Below are 21,228 nucleotides of genomic sequence, written 5' to 3'. Positions count from 1 at the left end.
ATTAAGAAACAGAATTAATGCATGAATGCTAGTCTCCTTGTAGCTATCCTGCAACCATTAGGGGTTCCTTAAATCAGTTGTGGGGAATGTGGTGGGTTTGAGGATGAAGTATTAGAAGTTCCTGAAATGAGCTGGGGGATGATGTTCAAGGTGCCAAACATGAGTGGGCAAGGAATATTGGGGTACACAGTCCCATCACCAATCACTCAAAATACTGCCCCAAAACTTTTAGGGACTGATTCTGCCCTGCTTTGGTGTCTTGGGCAGTCAGTTACACTTCAGCAAAATTGGTGTAAATGCAATTGTCCTGATTTGGTAATCTTTTATACTTTCTTTGCATTCATTTTGCAGAGGTGTAAATGACTCTACAAGGTACAAGGCAGTGAGGAATAAAGCCCAGGGAATGTCTGTTTAAAAGTATAGGAATCCTTGATCTATATAAGGACATAGATCATTGAAAAGTTTGATCATATAGAACCAAAAAACCTTAAATTGAACAGTAGGTAGGTAGGATTAGGGGATTTCCAAGGCTATAGAATGCAGTCTTGATATTTTGTCAGGTGTGTGACAAAGAGGCAGTTTAGCAAACTGGGAAAAGAGAGGCAAATTAATGACATGGGCATTTCAGCATCTCTTTTGCCTTCTAAAACGTTTCCTTAATTATTTATGACTTGAAAGGTTAACATGCTTAATGGTTTTGTGGTTAATGAATAAAGAAGCTCATGTCATAATCCTTCACTGGGAGGTTAGCATTGTCCGATAAACTGTAACAATCGCAAATTCAGACTTTAGTCTAAGAAAAAAAATCTCCTGTGTGAATGCCATGGTAACATGACTGTCTCCAAGATCAAAATGTTTAGAAACATGCACGGGAGAGGTTGGCATTTAAATGTATTGGGAAAATGTATTGTTTTGTGTGTTTTGTTTTTTTTTGGCGCGGGGGGAGCTCCTCTGGGAGCACAAAGCATTTTAAAAAGGAGTCTGCTACTTGATCCCACTACTTCTGCATGCCCAGGGACTGGGTTCTGGCAAAGGGCCAGGTCTGGCTTGGGTTGAGAACTCTTGTGGGATTTTTCAGAAGCATGCACTGGTCCCAACATGCACAGTAAGGTACCTCTGAAACAATTGTGCCTCAGCCCTGACTAACTCAGTATGTACAAACAGCCACTCTCCGGCCCTTTCCCAAGCCACTCCTACAACCAGACAGACAAGACACAGGGATAACAAACTTAAAACTTTGGGAGGAAGGGAGAGATAAAGGGGGAAGTTGAAAACTTTCCCACAGAGGTTTATCTGCAAAACAAATACTTACAAAATTACTTAGTGGACAAACTGAAAGACACAAGCACACATACATGCATATGCAGGAGCCCCTCAGAAAGACACTTACTTCAGCCTGTGGAGAAATGGTTGGGTGTGGACCTCTGGAGGAGCCTCTCTAGATGAAACAGAAAAGATAGAAAGGGCCACCAGTGAAATGACAGTGTTGGCCCCTCTTCCTTGATCCACTCTCAGTCAGCCCTAAGGAAGGACACTATCTTTCCTGAAATCCTCAACAAATCATTGGTTATCGTCCTTTTCCTCCTAATCCTAGCAAGGATTAGTTTGTTCCCCCACATCCCAAGCATTATTAATAGTGCTCCTGGAAACATGTAGGAACGTGGTAGGAAGAAGTGTGTGGGGACCTATGGGTAGGGTTACCACCTGGCTGGTATTTATACTAGACATCTATAGTGCAAAAGCTCTGTGCATTATGCAATGGACCAAGAAAGTGCTCCAGGGCAGTGATGGGAACAGGCTTTGTCCCAAGATCGATGTGCTAGATATCTAACAACAATGTAGAGATTGTATGATGTGGAGTGTGGGGAGTAGCAGGAGGACTAGCATTAGGAAAGTTGATACTATATGGATTGCCAGGATGATAGAGCAAATCCTGCAGCCATGATACACCCTCACTTGCAATAGCTATCCATGTGCTCCTACAAGTTGCCCATAGATCTGCATCTTGGAGGGCTGAGTTAAGGTTATTTAGGTGTTTTAGCAAGAAAAAATGTTTCCTGGTGCCAAAACTCTCTCTAAAATGGCTGAATCATTTTTGTTCAAGCATATTTTAAAAATATCAACTGTAGGAAGGGATGAAGCATGGAAAATGTTAGCCCAAACAGCTACAAGTTGCCAAAGTTATATGCAACTGAAAATAGGGAGTTATAATAGACAACGTTAGGCATCCTCAATTATAGGCAGCACTACTGCTCTCCCTATAACAAGAATATATAAAACATGCATATAAGCAAAATTGGGGATGGCTCTGTGACAGGGTGTACCAAACTCGCACTGGGCCAACAGGGCCTGATCAATCACTGTGGGCCCAGGAGACCACACCCCTCATATCCCTGCTGTGCACGCTCTAGGTGGAAGGGACATATAAAGGGAGGCAGCTCAGCTAAGTCTGGGCTGGCTGAGGAGGGGGAAAGGATGCGTGTTGCAGGTTCCTGCAGAGGCACCTGTGACTCTCTGAGTGGTGGGAACCTTGAAGCCAGACTACCCTGTGAACAATCAGCCAACCATGGAGACTGACTGGGATGCTGAGCCACTGTCAGCCAAGGAGGTGCCTGAGATGAGCCTTGCAGTAGGAAGTGACCTAGTGAATATATTAGAAGCTGATGCTTGAATCTTTAAGTGGGGATTTCCTGGCTTCATAGGGCCTTGGGTCAGAACCCGGTAGAGTAGGGTGGGGCTGGGTTCCCCTACCCCTCTGCACATGCTGCTGGGTATGGCTACTGGGGACTTCAGCTACAGACTGGTTTGCTCTGCCCTGCCCAGAGGATCAGAGCCCACTAACTGCTATTGTTTGCCCTAGCAAGGAGTCTTAGGAGACTAGACACTGAGCATTTGTTCTGCCCTGCCCCAAGAGCTGCTGACTGTTTGTTTGCTTTGCCCTGCCCAGGGACTGCAGACTATTTGTTGGTTTTACCCTGCCCAGCAGGTCCGATCCTCAGCTGCAATTGTTTGCCCTACCCAGGAGACTCAGGAGTCATAGACAAAGTGTTTACTGGGTCCCACCAGGGGTCCTGAATCCCCCTAACTGCAATTGCTTAATGCAACAGGGAGTCCCAAAGATTGTGACAGGGTATACCAACCATGCCCTGGGCCACTTGACACGCAGGGCCCCCTGTGACTGGCTCAATCTTGATTGTGTTCCTTTTTTAACATATCTTAAATTACAGAACTTAGCACTGAGTTGCTTACCCTGAGGTTTGTGCATTGTTCAGCAGATGTTATCAGACATGTATAATAACAAAAACCTGCCTGCGTTAGCATTAGACAATCAAGTCATGTCAACCTTCTCAGCTTCCTGTAGTTCCCCCCACATCAACAATTGCTACATGGCTGGGAAAGCATCTTCTGATGGGCACGTGCAAACTGTTGGAAGGATTGTCTTACCAACTGGACATTCGCAGCTTGGCAACAAGTTTCCCATTTATGGGAAGCCTCCAGGAGAATGACTGATAACTAGAAAACACTAACAAAGGAAACAACCATATTCTTTGTTTGGACCTGACTATGTCTGTCCGTCTTTCTGAGGCAGTAGATATCTAAGAGCTGCAATCTGTGCACTTTCGCCAGTCAAAATGGGCCAAAATCACCCCTGTTGTAACTGTCCTGAAGCCAATGGTTGAATTTGGTCCAATATGATGTGTAAGCGAGAAAAGCAAAGTCCTAAAACAAATCTTCCATCTTGCACTGCCGGTATAATCTCTATTGCGGAGATCAGAGTCAGTTAGCTTCCTATGTTGGAGAAAAGAAAGGTAGTTAAGAATGGCAATAAAAATATAAAATTAGAAAGATGTCCAATTAAGTACAGCCAGAGTCTCATGTAGCTTTAGTTTCTGCTAGGAATACAAATGATTGGCTATTGACCAATTCTACTCAGTACTTTGTGCCAACCTCAAGCATATTGTATATTATTTTCTCTTCTGTTCTCCTTTTTAAAAGAGCCCAGGATCTTCCCTGAAGTAATGGGGCTGCAGATGCAGATAGAGTCAATGCCAGATTAAATATTCACAGACAAGCAGATTTCCTCCCCAAATTGAAAAGATGGTTTTAAACTGAATAATTAACATATGACAAAAAGTCAGCCTGATTTCTGCCACGTTCATACATTGTGTGTGTGTGTGTTTTTCTCTCTCTCTCTCTCTCTCTCTCTCTGCCCAGTTGTCTCTTTTGCTATAACTGAGGAGAGGAGGGGATCCAGATCAGGTAGGTGGAGGCCATGCAAGGAGAAGAGTAGCAGCTCCATGGTATGCTGTTCCCTTTCCTCTGATCCTGGAGAAGTTTCCTTGGAGGTGCATTCTGGGGCCAAAGCTTTGCACAGCAGAAGAGTGTGTGTCAGGGGGAAAGCCACTGTCCATAGATTCATCCTGCCCCCAGCCCCACAGGGTTTGTGAAGTGTGAGACTTAATCAGTGTTATCTTATATGATGTCTCCCTCCTTGAAGGGGATTTGGGAGCTAGGGCTAGTGGGGACAGTAAAGGAACACAGCTGAAAAGGAAGAAGGAGGTGACCTTGGGAGTGTTCAGAGGGTCTCAAGACAGCTGTGATTTAGAGGGCTGAACCCACTGCCTATGCCAAGGGGTGAAGGGGAAACAATTCTGTACATTAATACTTTGTTTTTCTTGTCCTCATCCTCCCCATGCAAGTTTTCCCTTCTGCCTTCTGGTCCAAATTCATGTCTGGAGGAAGCAGGCACAACTCCCACTGAAATCAATGCAGATTTTGTGAACACAACTGGCAGGATAGCCAGACATGAATTGCTTAAAGGGGAGTTTTCAAAGCAGGAGAAGTGTTTGGGAAAAAAGAATGATCTGTTTGGACTGCACTGAATACAATATGAATTTTCACCGGGCAGTGAAGGTGCAAGAGGGGAGTTGAATGCTCCCAACCAGCACTGCCTGCTCCAGCTAGTTATTGTCGCCCTCTTCAGATTTCAGAAAAAGCAAGTCTGGCAAGAAAGTGGTGCCTACATCCAGGAATGTGCACAAGGGAGGTTACTGTACACAGCATTCTTATTGTCATATGCTGAAATATAGCAGCTCCTGCCCCTGGGCAGTGTACACACTGTAATGAATGTAAAGTGAAATAGATGAACTACAGAGAAGTCATGAGCGAAGCAGCTGGCCCTGACACTAAACGACGACTACCTGGTCTCATATGGATGGTCATGCTGCAGATGCCAGAAGTCAATTACACACTTCTGCCTCTGCCATTATCAGCAGCAAAATTATGTTATGGCACCATGCTCAAGTAGACTGGCCTTAGGATTTGGCAGTAGCAGCAAATCAACACAGGAGAAGCCATTAGCTCTGAATTATACTCAGTTCATCACTGGCAAGGTCTGGGCTGCTATTTTAAAGTAGAAGAGCTCCCTATGCATTGTTCCTGAGCCAATGCTGCTGTCCTTCATTCTGTGGCTCCTGCCTAATGGTCAGCATATAGCGTTGGCAATGAGGGTGGGACTGGGATCGGCCTGCACCGAGCACTTGTCATTTTCAGAACAAATGCTGCTACTTACTGCATGGTGCAGGAGTGCATGACCTCACCCTTACCTTCCTTAATGCCATTTTAAAATTACATATTGTGATTTATTTTTTCACCTGGAGGTGTGTGCAAAATAGCCATATTTTCAGTTATGTGCTCAGCACCACCTCCCAGCCATGACGATGTCTTCATCTGTTGCTGCATGGGGGTATAGGGCCTTGGCAAGAGGCAAGGTGGGGAAAAGATAAGAAACCCATGGAAAAAATACTGAATGAAAGGGCTAGAAAAAGGAAGAGTAGGAAAAGAGAGTAACTTTTCAGACAGGAAGGCTGATGTGGAGCCAGTCTCTATGGGGAAGCCTCCAGAAACACCTGCCTCAGTAGTAACAAACATTGTGGCTGGAATGATAAATTCATTCACTTTGCCCAGAATATCATGTGCTGGCCATGAATATGATTCTTTTTAAATGGTGTCTGCAGCCATTTGCACCTGCAGCTTTACAGCCCACATGTAGAGGGTTTGGTTCACTGTCTCCTGAATTTCCCTTCTATCTCAACCTCCAACAGCTACATCTAATGCCCAGTAAATGTCAGAGGGCAGATCCCACCTCCCTCCAAGAAGCCCACATGCGAGTTGCCTTTGAAGAAAGAACATTTTTACTTTTCCTTGAGGTTCTTGGCCTTCCAAAGACTTCTCCACAAAATGCAATTCTTCCTATGGGCATCTTTATCACCTCTAATCTAGTATGGTAAACCCACATGACCCCCCTCATCCTTTCCCCAATGGATGCCCTATTTCATGCCAAGTGTATTTGAGGGTCTTTGTCATCAATGTGTAATGAGGTCCCTTAACCATGCCCTTTTCCCCACTTCTACTAAGGCACTCAGGGGCCTTAGGGTCATTTACACAGACTTTTTGAAAATACTGTGAGTGCCCAGAGGGGCTAAGAACCTCTTATAGCCACCCAAACTGTCACTTTTGGCTGTGCAAAGTTTTGAGACTACTGACCTTATAGTAAAACTTACTTTTTAAAGAGAAAATTAAATCTATTCTTGTCCCAGGGTGTTGTCTCTCTTGTACAGGATTTCTTAAAGTCATCCCATGGCTCCAAACCTTCAGGAGGAGGATTCCATACTAGGTCCCTATTGCTCAAAGCAGGGGGTCTGGAACAATTTGTAGAGTGGGGGTGCTGAGAGCCATTGAATCAAACTGTAAACCCTGTATATGATGGAAATCACTTCAAGCCAGGGGGTGAGACAGCACCCCCAGTACCCCTAGTTCCAGCACTTATAGCTCGAAGACCCTAAAAGCCAAAGCAGAGACCTCCCAGAACCCCAGCTGCCCTTTCAGGTGACATTGGAGCTGAACGGGCCAGTGATGAAAGAAGTCTCTTGACTCCTCATTTCTAAAATTAACAGAAACGCAATCCCATGGCAGCTGGCGGTTACAAGCTGAGTACCTCTTGCTTTCCCCTGTAACCAATGAACAGAACTGGCTTTAAAGAATACCTGTGCCAGTCAAGCTAACACGTTTCAGATAAAATAGAAATCAATCTGGAGGCAGAAGAAAAGAATCTCTTGGACATTAAACACTTTTTTTAAGATTAATTACTTCTGCAAAGTCAGAATGGGAAATATTTCTTACCTGTTGCTCTCTAGTGAGTGTCTCGCTGGACTTCAAATGCAGGACTTTTTGTTTGTTTGTTAGAAGAATTTGGTTTGATTGGCATGTAAGTGCCTCAGAGCAGCCCAAGGTCTCTGATAGCTGGGAAAAACTGAGAGAAACCAACTGAATCAGCCTATATACGCAAACTGTTGTGGGACAGCCGCTGCATGATATTTATTTCTTCTCTTTTCCCCTGCCTCTGATTCATTGGAATAACTCTCCAAGCACTGCAATGAGAAGATGAGTGAGCTGGGTTTCTGGCCTCTGATAGTTACATGGCATAAAAAGGCCCACAGGTATTTTGTGAAAAGTGAGAAAGATGAAATGATCTCCCTGCATGACTTCTTTTGTGTGTGGGGGGCGGGGGGAAGGGGGGGGGAGAAAACCTTGATGTTGATTCCAAATAGGCTGGCTCATTATAATATTGTTCCCCTTTCTTTCTGAGAAATAGCAGATGCTAAACTGTCTGTCTGTGCAGGGACTTACATGACCCTCATCACTGTAAACCCCTGCACCAGAAGAATCATTGCATCTTTCATTTAAGGGTCTGAAAGTATTTTTCAGAAGTTAATTAGTGAAGCATCATGACACCCCAGTGAGGTAGGTAAATATTATTATCCCCATGTCACTGATATGGAAACTGGGGTACTGATAATTTAAGTGACTTGCCCAATGCCACACACAGAGTCCATGGTAAAGCTGGGACTAGAACTCAGGCTAGTATATGATTGGGAGCACTCCCTCTCTCTACCTGTAAGCTGATCAAATAACCACTGTGGGAGAGAAGCATCAGTTTAAGAAGCGTAATAGACCTATCCAGTATCCTATAGAGGTGCAGCCATTATTCCAGCCTATTGGTTGGTGCATCAGCTGTGTAGTCCTGCATGGCAGCCCCACTCTTTGGCCTTCTGCTGAATTTCACCTTTCAAATATACCACATAAAGTCTGAATACTCTGGCTTTATGCAAGTGCAGTGAATTTTGTCCACTGAATGGAGCAAGGGATTCCAATGGTGTCTATTGCATAAAATGATTTCCATGGGCTTTCTTTGTCTGTTAGAGGAAGATACTAAATATGCATATCTGTCATAGGAAAAATACATAAGGTATATTTTACTGTATTATTTTTAAAAAATATGTGATCATGTACTTAAAGGCTACAATAATGCATATGCACCAAGCAGCAGAGTTAAGGTTGCAGAGGCCAGTTTAACTTCAGCATTCCTTTACTTTTTGAGTGCCTAACTGTGCAGCCCCGATATTGTCTTAATGTAGGTTATTATGTAGCTATATAAAGGGCTCTGAGAACCATGCTGCAGAGAAAATCAAGCAGTCCTACAGTAAATGTATAGATAATGTAAATGTACATTACAGTTAATACTCATTGGCAATCACCATCTTGCTCATTTTTCTTGTATGGTGAACACTTTCCCCCTATACTCAGTCTTTCTGTCTGTCTTGTATTTTTCAATAATAAGCTTTTTGTGACAAAGACTGTGTCTTCTTTTTTTTGTTTGCACAGCACCTGGTACATTGTGGGTATCGCTGGAAAAAAGAGAAAAATTAGAATTAGAATAACGAAGCTTAGAATCCTTTGAAGTTCATCCATCATTACTTATATCTGGTCTGTGTTTCACAGACATAAAATGTAAGTCAAAATTTTCTGAGGCAGAGATGAATAATTTGGACCTTTTGGTCCAAGGTGTTGTGTCTGCCCCAGCTTGTCAGGATGAGGAGAAATGGTTCACAGCTGAATGGCAGCAATTTATGTGAGAGAAAATCCAAAGTCAAATGTCACTGTATATAAATATTCACCAGGTCTACAGTCTCTTCCAGGCAAGCTGTGTTTCTATTGCAGGGCATTTGGGCTTGCCACATATTTCTCAACAATAATAATTACAAAAAAAATAGAAATTAGATAAATGGTTCCAAAAACCCAATCGTGACATTCACACCGTGTTTTCCCAGCTGAAGATTTAGTGGTGTTTATCACAGTTCAGGGCAACCACACCTGTATTTCCCCTTAGTGGTCCAGCAAGGGTGCTCACTCTCAGGCTTCCAGGTCCCCTGCCATTGCCTTTCAGGGGACCTGCCATTGCCTGAACTTCTCTCCTCTCTGATCAGGGTGTTTCCAGGTTGCACAGTTCCCTGCCTTCCTGTGTTATTCCCAGCATACAGGCTGACAAGGACACTTGCTTGCTTTCTCTTCAGAGATGGTTAACAGGTGTAATTGCTACAGTTATAAGTTACCACACAGCACTTCCTATGCAAGCCTACTTTATTTTTTATTCTTAAGGTTAAAAAGCATTACAGTGAAAACACATTAAAAACAATAAAAAATCTACATGCATGCTAATAAACTCACCAGAGTTAACCCCAACCCTAACATGGTTTCTAGCAGGAGCAATGCTTCAAACCCCACCCAAAAGGGATTCCTTGTAGGTGCTGGAACTAGAAGTGCTGCCACACCACCGGGCTTGAAGTGGTTTCCATTATATGCAGGGTTTGCAGTTTGATTCAATTGCTCTCAGCACCGCCACTATACAAATTGTTCCAGTGCCCCAGCCTGGTAGTTACAAGTTCATCAGAGTTTCAGCTCAGAACAAGCACTCAGTCTTTTGTGGCCTTATCAGATTCAGTCCTTTCAACCCTTCTGAAAGGATTGGGGCCTCCATCGACCAGGGGTCCTGTCTATTCGCTGGATCAGGAAGAAGGCCATGAGCCAGTTTAAAATGAGGCTATTTATTCAAAAACGCTTTCTTTGTCTGTTGGTCCTTGGAGAATCCAGTTTGAACTTTCCTCTGTGAAGTTACCACTTGAGTGAATTTGCCTAATCACCCCCTGCTGTTCCCAGGGAGAAGGTGCTTCTGGAGAGATGGGGCTCATGAAGAGAGGAGCAGTCCCAGAGAGCAAGTGCTCCCAGTGAAGGGATAGAAGCAGCTCAGGAGAACAAATAGTGCATGGGACTTTCCAGGGAGCTATTATGGGCTTACTCAGCAAAGATAGGGTTACCATATTTTGTGCCTCCAAATGGAGGACACTCCACGGGCCCCCGGCCCCGCCCCAGCCCCGCCCCAACTCCGCCCCCTCCCCTGCTTCCCGCGAACATTTGATTCGCGGGAAGCCTGAAGCAGGTAAGGGGGAGTGTGGGGGGAGGAGGCGCGGCCCAGGCTGGCCCCCCGGCGGCTCCAGCCTGGGTCGGCTCGGGCCCTGGGGTGCCGGCCCGGCACCGCACCCCCGGCTCCCCACCCGGCCCCGCGCCCAGCCCGGCCCGGCACTGCGCCCCCGGCACCATGCCCCCGGCCCCGGCATGGCCCCGGCCAAAGAGGCCCCGACCGAGCCCTCCCTCCCTCCCGATTTTCCCGGACATGCCCGGCTTTTGGGGATTTCCCCCCGGACGGGGATTTGAGCCCCCACAAGCCGGACATGTCTGGGAAAATCCGGACATATGGTAACCCTAGCAAAGAGCTATGTACTGGGGAAGAGTGACAGCTGGCAGAACACCCTGCAGAGGCCCAATTCTAGACAAGAAATTCAGCTAGAGGTGACGCATGGTGGGGGGCATGCAGGGGTCACGTGTCCCCCCCAGACTTGCTGCATGGACTGAGCATGCTCAGTAACACTGCTGAAGCTGGCTGCCCTCACTCTGCCCCCATCCCCCCACAATCAGTAGGCACGGAACCTCTCTGAGAATAGCTTGTAGCTAGATGGCCAAGATGTAAGACTGACTAACCCAGAGGTGGAGGATTTTCTGGTGGAGTAGCTGACTGAAGGTTTCGCTTACATTTTTTGTTCAATAAATGAGACTCTCCACAGAGGGAAATCTTCAGTACCTGAAGGCCTGCTTGGACTTGTTTATACCTTGCCTGAGGGGAAACTGAGGCAGAAGCACCATGCCTAACTGGGTGCTCTGGAAAGACATGCACTATGACAGACTATCTATGAATATATCAGTAAAGAACTCTTTCATGCAGGGCTTTGGAGCTGTGCTCCGGCTCCACTCCAGCTCCAGGCAAAAACCTGCTGCTCCGCGCTCCAGCTCCGGGCTCCGCTCCAAAGCCCTGCTTTCATGAATGAAAGATTCCTGTATTGTTTATGCTTATTGCAGTTTATCATCAAGTATGAAGTGCAAATATAAGCACGTCCTTGCTTTTTTTTAGTCTATTTTTGCATTTGAAGAGGCAGACAATTTTTATTCATTATCCCAATTCTTGGTCTGTAATGACAGAGCAGAAGTGTGTCCATTTTTCAGTTGTTTTGAAGAAACACTGTTATCACCTTGGGCAAATCAGTTAACCTCTCTGTGCCTGAGTTACCTCAGCTATAGAATGGTGATAATATTTCTTACTCATAGAAGTGTTCTGAGGATACATTTATTAATATATGCGATGCACTTAGAAGCTGTGATGGAGGACATCTAAGACCCCAGTTAGAAACTAGTCTTTATTTCATCAGCAGGAGAGGAGACCTTGGGAATCCACACAGCTTCTTGGTAACACTTTTTAATGAGAGTGTGCCATTGATCCCCTTAGCCAGGATCTTTATTACTTTTGAATTCTTCCTTTGTCTTTGAAAGAGTCTTTTAAACCACTTTAAACTGTATACATCTTATTATGTTCTCTTATGTTATTAATACTGAATTCCTTATTAGGAATTCAAAACACTGCCTTTGTGATTATTTTAATATCTTAGATGGTTGTTCTAACACTATTTCCCTATGATGTATCAGAGGATTGTTATTTTTACTTTTCAAACATAATGTCACTGAAATGTATTATTATCATTATTAATACTCACATTTTTGTGACTGCCTCACAACCTGTGCGTTCAATTGGCCAACCCCTCCTGAGTTAGTCATGAGTCTTGGGAAGGCAGATGAGAAGGGGAAAGTCTACTGAGACCATTAATAACCTCTCTAGGACTGGCATTCAATCAGCAGCCACAGTAATTGACTGGCGCAATGGAATCTCTCCCAGAAATAGTGTTTTAACTGCAGTGCTGTCCAATGTGAAGTCAGAGAGAATGGCATTCATGGTCAAGTCTTTTGGGGATATCTGCACATAGTTTCATGTTCTAGTGTATCCCATGTTGATCCTGCCTCCTGTGAGCACCCAAAAATCACATTAGGGTCCTGTTCTTCACTACAAGATGCTAGTAACTTGCACTGAAATGAAAGGAAGTTGTATTCTGCAGCAGGACTATAGGTATTAACAGATTAGAATTTAATAAAAAATGAATTTTACATAGTGGAGTGCCATGCATATTTTTCAGCTCCTGTGCAGTTTAAAAATTTTATCCTAAAATTAACAGTGCAGATTTCCTTTATAAATGGCCTGCCTGTAATTTCAATCACATCCTCTCCTGAGGCTCACCCAGTGCACAATCTGTACATGCTGGTGCCCACAGAATCTTTTGCAAGCTAGTGCAGCCTGGGTGCAAAAGCTGTACATGAGGATGCATTCAGCTGACTTTTCAAGCTGGTCTATCTGGTGCAGAAACTGCCTGCATGCTAGTCAGAATGCTCATCCAAGGGAGTACTGCGAACATTACACTGCGGTGATCTTGAGCATCAAATATTGATACTTAGATGTAACCCAGCTCTGTTTGAATTATTCAGCACTAACAAGCAGCAAGGAGAGAACTAGGCAAGTCAGACATCTCTTCCAAATGCCCTTTAAACTCTCATGCAAGACTAAAGAAGTTTAAAAGAGGAATCCAGGTGCTAACTACTGCCAGGTCCCTTCTTCCTTCCCTAAAAAGGCATTAGTAAACTTTAGGTCTTGTTTTCCAGCCATATTTCCAAAGCTGGATGATATAAGAACTATTTAATAATGTTTCTCCAAACCAATAGGTATGTAAGCACTTGACCGTTGAATTGTTGAGTCCTTTGGTTTAATAAGGTGAAATATCTTCACCTCCCAAAAAAACCCCAAAACAAACAAACAAAAAAACCTTCCCAACCATCCTTGCATTGCTCTAAAACACAATGAAATTAGATCATAAACTAGAGAAAAGCCACCACGGAATTTAATCAGGGAACAATTAAAATAGAGATTATTAGAAAGGTCAAAGTCTGCTAATAACTATTTCTCCACTCCCCATTTTACTCTAAAAGTTCATATACCATTGTAGGCAGACCTTGCATTGTTACATACACATTAGAAAGACAGCAGGAGAACTTGGTTTTGGGAATCTGAATTGCATGATTGTCCATTATGGTGTTTTACACCTCCTGTGAGAGGTTAGAGACAAGCTACTGGATTAGATGGAGCAAGTGCTATGAATGTGATCTCGTACCCCTTTTATCCTCTGAAGAAGATTGTGAAAGCAACAGTTTTTCCTTTAATCAGACCTCTTCATGGATCAACAACCTGGGACAAAGAACAATTTAATTTTCACCATATTACTTTTGCCTGTCCTTCAGGTGTTTATTATCATTGTAAAATTCAGCCTTGAGAAGCTGTTGCCTTATCTTATTAATTGTATCAATACCTATTTGTTATGCTGCTCAAAGACTGACCTCTTTGCAATAAAGGTACCCCAAAAAATCATTTCCATGGATATTTAAGTATCTCCTATTGGGGGCACCAGTTTCTTGGTGCAGCAGCCAGTCAGCAATGCATTTATGACTGAAGTGAGGTGCATGTAACAAGTGTCCATGCATGTAACCAGATTTAGGTTTAAGCTATACATGGAGTTCCATATGTAAGTGTCATATGGAAGTGAGTTGCATGTAAGTGTCATATGGAACTCCATGTATAGCTTAAACCTAAGTCTGGTTGGGCTAGAATATCATTTTTTGGAACCAAGATCTGACTGTGACTGGGTAATTCTTGGACTGCTCCATAGTTGACAGTGGGAGGGTAAAAAATTAAAAGCTCCTTTGAGCAGAAAATCTACCACAGGTGCTTGACCTCATTATAAGGAATGTCAGACACAGCAGCTGATGCATCAGGAGCTCAGGAGAGGAATGTGGCTCAGCTGCAGCTAATTGCTCCATCAGGGAGAAAAACCCGGAAGGGATAGTTCTGGCCAACCACTCTTTGGCAAGACCAAACTCAGTCTATGCAAAGGTAAGAGAGAGGCTGCAAAGCTCTTCTGCCTTTGTTTATTGAACTCTGGCTGTGAGAAGCCCAAATGCCTGGGCCATTTGAACCAGCTCTGGAGCCCAAAACTTTGGATTGTTTCCCCTGCACCTGCCTCGGTCTCCCTGACTGGTTGCGATGACCTAACAGCAACCAATCCTACAAGACATAGCTAACACACAAGTCAATGAGAATGACTTCCTACTGAGAAATTGTTTAGTTACCTCTCACATGGTTTCAGCAATTGCTCAGAGAAAATGTCAGTCCAAATGGACAACTGTTCCATACAATGCTCCCCATTTATCAGACATTAAAAAGGCCATACCGTTCTTCAAAAAATAGTGCAGAATATACCTTGTAGTTACACTGTGTGCTCAAGTAATTAAACATCAACTAGGAGTGTCTAAATTTTGCTCAGCCAAGAGTCTATGTTCAACCAATTTGACAGGAATCCAAATATTGTATGATGGTAACACAAAGACCCCAGTGTAGATCCTTGCTCCATTGGGTTGGGTGCTGAACAGACAAAATAAAAATGTCCCTGGCCTGAAGAGCTTACAGTCTACATTTAAGACAAGAAAGAACAAGTGAATTTAAACAAATTGATGGAGGAAAGGGAAGAACGCCAAGGGCAAGAATGTTAACATAGTTACACAGGGTAACTAGAGTACAGCCTGATGATCACTGATTCAATTAGTCTTTTAAAAAGAAACAGAGAAATTACCTCTGTCTATGATTATTCCCAGTTTTTTGTGTGTGCGTGTGTGCGCGCATATATATATATATAATGTTACAAAGTTGCAGAGGGGGTGTGTGTGTGTGTGTATGTGTATACACACACACACACACACATGCTCACACACATATACTTAAACCCCTGCAACTTCATAACTTTGTAGGATAAAGTAAAAACATCAGCCCAACAATTCCCTAGCATTAGCCCCCTTTTTCTGCTGCTCAGGGTCCCAGGTGTTGCCATCTTCCCCAAAGTCAGATGATTCTCCTTTAAGGAAAACACCCCTAATGCACAATGGCAATAACACAGGGCAGTCAAGGCCTCTGGCTGTTTCCTTTCTCACCCTAGTCACCTCTGAGCAAACAATATTTCTAAGTCAACAGCAAAAGCCCACAGATGATACACTCCAATGATGTCACAGGGTAGTAAAGGTACTGTTCAAGTCCAAAGAAATAGCATTAGGGGAGATACTGACTGAAATGCCCATCATGATGGCACTGTGGCCCTGCAGCCATTCCAGTCTCCTCCCCAGACGTGCAGGAAATAAACACCATTAAAATTACAGGAGTACTTAATCTCTGTAAATATTTAATAGATTAGGTGCCAGGAGATGGCACTCAAGAATATGTAACTTAGTTTATGGGATTTGTAGGACCAATAAAACTTCCTTTTATGTACTACAAATGGCTTCCCCTGGCAGTTATTTACATCTGCTGTTAACACAAAGGTGAAAGAGAGGTATAGTCTAGTGGTCTGTGCATAGGGCTAACAGTCTGGAATTTCTGAGTGGCCATAGACAAGGAATTTGCAGACAAATTTTCAAATGTGGTCACTGATTTTGAGTACCTCCATTTCTGGTTTTCCAGCATGAGACACCTTAAAGTGAAAGCTTTCTGGTTTTATTTGTTTTGTTGTTGTTTTTATTGAGTTGGCTTTCCACACATGGCACATAAAGAATATATTTGGTTATGGATAGACACATCCATTACAACATAACCAGAGGAGAAATTATGTCATTTCATGTTCCAATATCTTGCTCATGAAACCTGCAGAATGTTGATATTTTTACTTTGAGGAAAGGGACCCTGGAGGCAAGAGGCTGGCCTTTGCTTCATTTTTCTGCCTCTGCTAGGTTATTTGGGAACATTTTCTCTGAGCGTGCTGAGAGCCATGTGAGAAGTTCCCTTTAGTCATGCCAAGTCTGTGCTCACAGACACAAGTCCATTATTTGTGCTGGATGTTATTACTTCAAGCAGCGTATACAGCTGCACAGCAGGAATATTTAATCAGGAACAAGACAAACTTTTGTAAGCTGCTTATTCTGATTTGGGATTGCTCCTCCATGTCAATTGATATTGGAAATAATTACTTTTTAGGACCTTTAGAAGAAAAGATGTGTAAAGAAAAATTAAAATCTAATTAAATGGAGGCAGAAAGTCATGTCTGAGTTGACAAATCATAAGCTTTCTCAGTGTTCAAAGGTTACAGTATCCTTTCATCCCTGGAAGTCTTGTATATTTAGTTCTTCAGTGGCAGGAGAACATGAAGCCTAGGGGGAGGGATAGCTCAATGGTTTGAGCATTGGCCTGCTCAACCCAGGGTTGTGAGTTCAATCCTTGAGGGGGCCACTTAGGAATCCAGGGCAAAATCAGTACTTGGTCCTGCTAGTGAAGGCAGGGGGCTGGACTCAATGACCTTTCAAGGTCCCTTCCAGTTCTAGGAGATAGGATATCTCCATTAATTAAATTAGATGTATTATACAAAAATAATTGAGCTACACAGACAGTGCCAATGACTGCACAAGACAAGGGCATTGTTGCAGATCCCAAGGCAGTATTCTCAAGAGTAAGGATCTTAGTCTCAAAGTTTTAGTGAAATTCTAGTTTGGATAACTACCTTCTGCTTCCCTTAAATCCTTCTGCATAAACTGTTTAGAGGTCCTCCTCACTATTAAACTGCTGCTGCATTACACCACAGAGGTGGTGGGATTTTGATGGTTGGTGAAGTGATTCTTGAATGTGTCGGGCCAGGTTCCCCACCCCATTATACCAGTTTTGTGTCAACGTAACTCCATTGACCTCGATGGAATTACATCAGAGTATTGGAGTGGAGAATGAGACTCATGATATTCCCCGACAAAAGCTTTAATATCAACTTAAGAGTACATATTAGTAATTTAAGGGTGAAAATACTTACAAGAACATCAAAATTATACAAAAACACAAAACAAAACCCCCAGGCACTAAAAGGCATTGTTAATTTTCAACTTAAAAGAAATGGAACCACTTGTAAATATGGAAAATTGCTGTTCCATAATGTAAAGCATTTTGGGATCCTTCAGTGTGAAAAGCACTACTATAAATAAACTATTATTATTGCTAATGTAAAAATAGTCTTATCAGATCCATAAGGATGAAATCAGAGATCTATGGCAGAACTGACAACTTACCTGGTTTCTAAGCGGAATCTTTTTCCAGGTGCTCCTGTGCTCCAAACAGGAACTGGTACCAGCTGCCCATCACATTTATGACACTACTGGAAAAAAAGATACAGTTTGGTCAAAAAGGAGTGATTTTTGCCTTAATGTTAGTTGTGGGCAAGACAGTGTAATATTCAAAAACTTCTTAATTTTACTTTTTTAATGGATTTTTGTTGTGATTTCACTGAAATGCCCAGATACTGCAAAATAACATTAATTTTGTGGGGCGGAGTTTTCTTGCTCAAGGATAAGACTATATTGGGGTGAAAAAATAGCCCATTTTTACTCCTGAATGTCCAATTTTTGAATGAAACTCACCTGTCCCCACAATTCCAATATGTTGAAGTTAGCAGCATTGTTAAAATGTTATAATTTTACATAGTCCTACACCATGCATCCCTGTACTGAATCCTACTGTCCCAAGCCTACATGAAAATTAAAATCATATTGGGGTAAAATAAACTCCAAGCATGGGAGTGAATATCTGGTCCATAACATCTACTGAAAAGGGAGAAATCCTCAGGAAATCTAATGGGCAGATCTGGTCATATACAGACAGATCTTCATCTGATGCGTACCAACATAGCTCCACTGACTTGCATGGAGTTATACTGATTTACACCAGCTGAGGATTTGGTCCATAGCAAACATATCTTCTAGTGGAAAAGTTACAAAGCACAGATGTGGCAATCAAGGGGCTAGAGCCTTAGCAGCATTTAGAGAGAATTTGGTCCATTCTAGCAGTGCTGGAGGCATGGCTAAGGAAACGGGAGATAGGCCAGAGGCATCCCTGTCCTCTGATGATCTCCATTATTTGGAACAGCCTTTAGGCAAGCAGGAATTTTATGTTGCATGATCTTAAATTTAGAAGTCTAATTTGCAATCTGGGTGAAGAATGGGGTCCACCAGCTGCCTTTGATGTACTGAAAAAAAATCTAAGAGATAGTGAATGGAAGAGGAAAGAGGGATGAAACATCTTGACAGGTATTTAGCCACCTATTATGATATCCTTTTGCACCTGCAAGTAGAGGGCAGTTAGGTGATGTCTAGAACTAGTTATAGATTTAACACTGATTCTGGGATTTCTAAAGTCCTCCCACACAAAGATTCAAGATGGAGTCACTGGTGGATTCCAAAAGAAAATCACTGGATTGCTGGAGTGCAGAGATTCATGGGAAATTGAGATATACATGAGCAGAATTCTTTGTGAGGAAGATTTCACACATAGGGAGGTGGCAAGGCTAACCTTAGTGTGTTAAAGTCCCCCCTCACAGCATTCATGGTTGCATGAAGGGATTAGTGGGATAGATTTTCACTAATTAATTGAAAGCTTTCCGATTTTTCTTCAGAAATCTTAAAAGACGCTCAATTAAACCCAACCTCTCTGTGTTGTGTTGAGGTAAAGAGAAGCTATTAATATCACTGCCTTGGGTGCAGAGGAATCTAAGTCTGGAACTTTGCCTTGTCTGTTCAAAGATTTAGACACATAGACCATTCTGTTTTAAATGTAAAGGGACAAGAGCAAGTCATGATTTGTTTTGTGGGAGATGAACAGCTATGAGTGCCCCTTCTGCCTTGATACTGGTGGCCCACGAAACCTCTTCCTTCAAGTGTCCCTGATACTGGTCCTGGAGAAGTGTAGGAGTGTTGTTCTTTATAAAACAAGTTGTTTCTCAATGGGGTGCCAGCTGGTAATTAGTTGGTTTTACAGTTAAGGGGACAGTCTGGGAATTATAAAAGTGTTGTCAGCAGTGGGAAATCAGGGTGGTGTGATAATTTTGGTGGGAGTAACTCCTCCCCGCCTCCCAACTTGTGCCTCCTCACATGGGCTGAGCACAGTTGCTGCCTCTGCATTAAGATGAGCTGAAGACTGAACAGGTCTAGCATCACTTATACACCAAAATGCTAATGGCTGCAAATGCCATGGCCTACTCCCACTGCACCACACAGAAATACTGACCATAGAGGTGAGTACACACCTCATCCTTTTACATGTGGTAAGAGAGGCCATATTCCTCCTGTGTGCCAGAGAGCTCAGGAGCTATTATTTTGCTTCGTGGAAGGACATTGCCTTCTGGAACTCCATTATGGCTGAGCAGCACCAACCCCAATACCTGGGCAGTGCTTAAAAGGTACCTTTATCTTTATGTTGCCCTTTATCTTTATCTACCCCATAATGTATCTTACAGTGGGTTCATGATGCCCACAGTTAGAGCACACAGCTCCCCAGGACCACATGAAGAGAAATCAAGCAGGATAAGGGTGTATTTTCTTCTTTTAGTTTTGGTGGCAATAGTCAGCTTCTCTTCTAGTGCAACTGGTACATGTAGCAGTCAGCCTATGCTCTCTCAGTTACCTCAGGATGCATGAGCTTCCTTGTGGAACATACAAATGGACAATGATGCGTATCACTCCAATTCTCCCCTGCTTCACCCAGGTCTGCCCCCTCCCAAGCTGTGGAACGATTAGCCTATGTTAAGGCTTTCCATGGGGACCAACGAAAAGGGGACCACACTGTGGAGGCAGCTGATTTCCTATCCTATGCATGTGGGGGACCTAAGCATGGATAGTTTCCTGTCTGTGCAGAACCAGAAGGCATAATCTTGTCCCAATTAATCCTAGCGTATAAAGTTTTTTATTAGATTATACCTAACATCACCCTCTCTAGGATAATAATCACCTTCCTTTGGGATGGCAACCAACTAAGCATACAATACTGCGGATAGGGTAACAAACACCTTATATAGTAAAAATATACAGCACTGTTCTCTGTAATGATCACAAGGGAAAATTATGCAGCAGCAATTTCAACCGGGCTGTGCTTTAGTACAAAACTGTACTCCTACTTCAGTCTTTTAAACCCTTACTTACAGAACATCCTTATCTGTGTAATAACAAAAACAGCAGAACCAATTACTTGAAAGTGTTATCTTCTAAAGGAGGCCCACTGAGGTCAGGTAATGGCCAGGGGAACTTGGCGAGATGATCTGTTACTTTTGGGCAGCAATGACTAATCCATTGGTCTATATGGATGTATTTAAATTAGATATATACAGGCAATGCATTATTTATAACCAAAGGCATGAATAATTCAACATGCCCACATTTAGCAGGTATCCAGTTTGTGTCAAAGGTCTAAACTAGATACTCACTCTCAGAATTATGGAGAGACTATCAGATGACAGTCTTGTATTTATACTTTACCTTTTTTCCCCCTTATGTTCTGTCATCTTTACCCTGGTGTATCTCAAACTCAGCTGTGTCTCTTGCTTTGGAAAGTGGATCTGGCCAATAAACTCTGCAATCAGGGGCAGCTCTAGGCACCAGCAAAGCAAGCATGTGCTTGCGGCAGCCCATTTGCAGGGGCTGCAGGGATCCAGCATGGGAGCTGAGAACCAACAGGGGGCCCTGGGAGCTGTAGTTCTGTGGTTAGCTCCCTGCCTATACAGCCAGCCCTGGAGCAGGGAAAGAACTACATTTCCCAGCATTCCCTTGGCCACTACCAACAGGAAAGAGGGGGAGGAAGTGAGGAAGCTGAGACCTCATGCTGCAGCCTGCTGTGAATGGCGAGCTGCACTGTGGTACCGTAGGGATACCATATTTTAACATTAAAAAAATAGGACACTCCACGGGGAGGGAGGGTAGCCCCACCCTGCCACCATCTATTCCCGCTGACTGCCCCCCACAGAAACCCCAACCCATCCAACCCCCCCTGCTCCCTGTCCC

General features: G+C 43.3%; 2 long non-coding RNA genes across 2 annotated transcripts; both read right to left on the bottom strand.

Moving 5' to 3' along the window:
• Nucleotides 1-1,249: 1,249 nt before the first annotated feature.
• On the bottom strand, nt 1,250-7,430 carry LOC135983116 (uncharacterized). The gene is made up of 2 exons (XR_010600604.1): nt 7,183-7,430; nt 1,250-3,789 (listed from the first exon to the last, which is right to left on the bottom strand). It is a non-coding gene; the product is annotated as an uncharacterized LOC135983116 (long non-coding RNA).
• Nucleotides 7,431-8,574: 1,144 nt separating this feature from the next.
• Nucleotides 8,575-20,846, bottom strand: LOC135983115 (uncharacterized). Its single transcript, XR_010600603.1, has 3 exons — nt 20,707-20,846; nt 17,473-17,558; nt 8,575-8,747 (listed from the first exon to the last, which is right to left on the bottom strand). It is a non-coding gene; the product is annotated as an uncharacterized LOC135983115 (long non-coding RNA).
• Nucleotides 20,847-21,228: the final 382 nt, after the last annotated feature.

Source organism: Chrysemys picta, chromosome 4 (assembly GCF_011386835.1).
Source record: "Chrysemys picta bellii isolate R12L10 chromosome 4, ASM1138683v2, whole genome shotgun sequence".
Lineage (NCBI taxonomy): Eukaryota > Metazoa > Chordata > Testudines > Emydidae > Chrysemys > Chrysemys picta.
The sequence above is the reverse complement of the archived record's forward strand: the minus strand, read 5'-3'. Positions and strand labels throughout refer to the sequence as shown.